Source organism: Brassica oleracea, chromosome C7 (genome assembly GCF_000695525.1).
Source record: "Brassica oleracea var. oleracea cultivar TO1000 chromosome C7, BOL, whole genome shotgun sequence".
Classification (NCBI taxonomy): Eukaryota; Viridiplantae; Streptophyta; class Magnoliopsida; order Brassicales; family Brassicaceae; genus Brassica; species Brassica oleracea.
The window spans coordinates 34,040,623-34,044,490 of NC_027754.1; the positions used below are offsets into that span (position 1 = coordinate 34,040,623).

General features: G+C 30.1%; 1 long non-coding RNA gene across 1 annotated transcript; it reads left to right on the top strand.

The window, feature by feature from the left end:
* The first annotated feature begins 774 nt into the window (after positions 1 to 774).
* Positions 775 to 1,307, top strand: LOC106305555. The gene is made up of 2 exons (XR_001263005.1): positions 775 to 856; positions 1,023 to 1,307. It is a non-coding gene; the product is annotated as an uncharacterized LOC106305555 (long non-coding RNA).
* Positions 1,308 to 3,868: the final 2,561 nt, after the last annotated feature.

Sequence of the window (3,868 nt, forward strand, 5' to 3'; positions counted from 1 at the left end):
CTCCCTGGATCAATCGTATCCCAAACTTCGTATAAACGAAGCATAACTTTCATTCGCATTGACCATACGGTGTAGTTGATCGATGTTAACATCGGACATCGTATGTCCTTCTTCATCTCAAGACCTTTATCACGTGCTTGAGAATCGTCTCCCATGTTTTGATCGAAGTTACAACTCCTCTTGTAAACGACCTTCGAGACCTGGAGCTCTGATACCAATTAAAGATTATAAGAACTTCTCTTCTTATCAGATTTAGAAACTCTCTCAAAACTAAACCTTTCAATGTGTTTCTCTTTGATGGAACATCTCTCCATGAGAACTCTATATTATCTGATTAGTATGATATTGTCCACTTTGGGCCTTAGAGGCTGGCCCGCATGGATTTACTTTTGGTTTTCTTCCCAAAAAGCCTCATACTATTAGAGTTGGACAGCTCTTTATATATTAGACTCTCTTTGTCTAATTCTCCAATGTTGGACTTAGTTTGTTATATCACAGTAACTAAGTTTACTTGACAAATAAACCCTCGAATGTGTTTTTGGACTTGTAAAACCAGACTTTTAGACTTAGTATGCGTTTTGAAACAACCAGTTCCAGTGAGAATTAACAATCGAAAATATAGAAATCCTATAACCATTCATGCTAATTCAAACTAAATCCGAAAACTGTGAAATTTACTAGTTAAGAATTGTAACTTAACAGAACTAGCAGACAACATCCATAATATAAAGCTAGCAACCCTATATTGTTATGTATCTATCCAGCTCCATGAACCTGACTTGTCATATCCGGATAGATTTTCCATATGTGATAGAAACCGAAGGTTAATATGGATGTGAGCCTAAAAGAAAAAGAGGTAATGGAACTAATTGACTCATCACTCAAATAATTATTTTCTCATTTGATAGAACCATTATTGATATGGATGAAAGCTAAGAGATGAGAGGATATAATATATTCGTATCCTTTCTAATAATAACTGTACACACATATCTATTAATATTCTATATTTGAAACTGAAGCAAAGGGGAAGATGATGGAGAAGAATACAACAGTCAAGACAAGCACTTGGATATGAAAAAAAATGAAATAACAAAAGAAAATTGTAATGGGGACCTTCACACATGGGTGTTAGAAAGAGAAGTATACAGTGGAGCCAATACCAAAGCTCATCTTGAGAATCTTTTCTAGCAATATGTTGGTTGCAACGATCTTCTCTACCTTTTATTCCTCTTATATTTCAACATCTATAATCTTTTGTTTTAATCATTTTTCCCTTTGGAAAAAGATATATACTTTTTCAGTTACTATTGTAATGCATCAGCCATTTGCTGGTTGTTCCAGGGATCGAATACAGTAGTAAGGTATCAGGTATGGCGCAGGATTAGTTTGGTTAGCAGTTTTTAACCGACAAAAAGTTTGGGTAGTTGCAAACATTGTGATGCATGAGTAATGCATGTTACTTTGGTTGAATTTGGACCATATCATTTGGTGCATCCATCAAATCCATGTTTATTTATATGTAGCCCTACACAGAAATAAGAACCAAAAGTGTTATTAATCTTCTTTTCTTCGTAAGAGAACAACCAATATTGTAGTAGCCAACTAATATTATCAAAATAAAATATGAATTTTCTAATGTTTCTCCAATACTATATATTAATATTTTATAAGGAAACTTTATATATATTTTTCTTATTGGAATCAAGCAGATATGTGTCGGTCTTTTTAGTTTAAAATTTCCGTCTTATAAAATAATACCGACGCTTCCTAGCTAAAAAGAGTATGCCTATGAGCTTATCCTTAACTTATACTATAATATATGGAATATATGCTATATAATCTTTGTCATTCGAAAAATCCATTACAGTTTCATTGTTGCCAGCTTGTTATACAGCTTGTTATACAGCAAATATAATCAAATTTAATTGATAAACTAATAATTGTAGTTGAAGCCCAGATATTCGTTATGGCCCATTATTGTCCATGCAATGCAGCCACCGCACGGATGGCTAAAGCCACTATATATTTTAATAGAACGTATCTTATAATTATTTTTATTTTTACTTTTCTATATATTTTATCAAATGATTCGGTCTGCTCCGAAAAAAATCGCACTTAATACTATGAACTAGACTAGTCTGAAATCGTACCACACTGTCTAATCCAAATTTATAATACTTTTCGATTGATGTTATAGGATAGACCGATCATCTGTTACGGCATATCATGTAGACTATTTGGATTGCAACCAAAGCTCAAACTACTCAAATAATAATAATACCATAAGAAATTATCACTAAGATACCATCACTTGATTAAAAAAAATTTTTCACCTTTTTACCTGGAATCCAAACATTAAAAATAATTCATTTCAGCGCGAATCAAACTTGTCGGTGGCAGAATTTACGGCCGCAATTTTTTATTACTAAAACTGATTCGTTATGATATGTCTTATAATTATTATTTTTGGTAATCTTATATATTAAATTCTGATACAGAGATTATATATTATATTTGTAAAAACTATGTGTCATGCTGTAGGATTAGTGCTTAGCTTAGCCATTTCACTAGGCTTGGACTTTTAACTTACAACGAAATGTTGTGCCAGTTTAGTCTTCAACTTTGCCTTTTGTTTCCTTCGAAAAGGCTTCTTATTTTTTTTTTTTTTTTTTTTTTTTTTTTTTTGAAAAGGCTTCTTATTACTATTACTAATCTTTGTTTAGCCACGTAAAGTATTCCTCCTATTTTGAATTTTAACCGTAGGACTGTGGAGTCAAAGATTTTGAGATTTCTATCTATTATTTAATGATTAGTCAGGTAAAATCTATCATGAGAATTAAAAAGACAAATATTCCATCAAAATTCTAAAGTAGTTTTCCCGAATCTAGTTATTAAGCCCAACAGTCTTGCATCAAACCATACTATACATGTACGACTCTTATAAAGAAAATTTTAATAATTATTATGTATTGCATCGTAATTTTATATAATTTTGATATAGTTTGCTCTTCCCCTTTCAACCTAATATTGTATCAACTTATTCCATACTTATCAAGTATAAATCGTATATGTTTATGCTGATCCCCCTCGTTTAATACCGGCCACCCTGACAGATTTGATATGCTATTCATCCTGATTTAAAATTATCTCGAGCCTTGTGATTTTTCAGTCCAAGACTGACTTTATATAACACCAAACTTTCACATGTAAGCCAATTTCTAAAACTAACTCCACATGACGAATATGTCACAACAACATGCTGCTGTTCACACTTGCCGAGTTAAAATATATGATTTCCAACCAAATAAATAAATTGTATTCTAATATTTTATTTTAATATTTGTCAAATAATAATTTTAATGAAATTTTAGTGATTATTATTAATCTAATCTATGATAAGTACAGATGAAAGACCAACCTTTAAACTTGCACAATATTTACAGTCTAATGCCACTAAAATAATTAAATGAACCAATTTTGAGTAATATTTGTCTTTTCCAAAATTAATGAACTAATAATTACTCCTAATTATATAATTATATGCTTTTCATGTCTTTTTCAAAATTAATAAAATATTTTCTAAATTAAATTTACAATCAATTTAATATAAATCTTTTAACTTATCTATGTGATATTAATATTATAAACATTAATAAATATCAATAATATACACAAAATATTTACGTAACAATATAAGTTGCATTTTTTCTAATTCTCCCCCACAATTCACGTTACTCTTCTTTTTTTTTGAACAAATTCTTCTTCTTACCAATATAAATATATTACATGCACCATTATAACTATTTACAAACTTACCATGTATATAAAATAATTCATTAAACATTTTCATAAAATTTTGATCAAC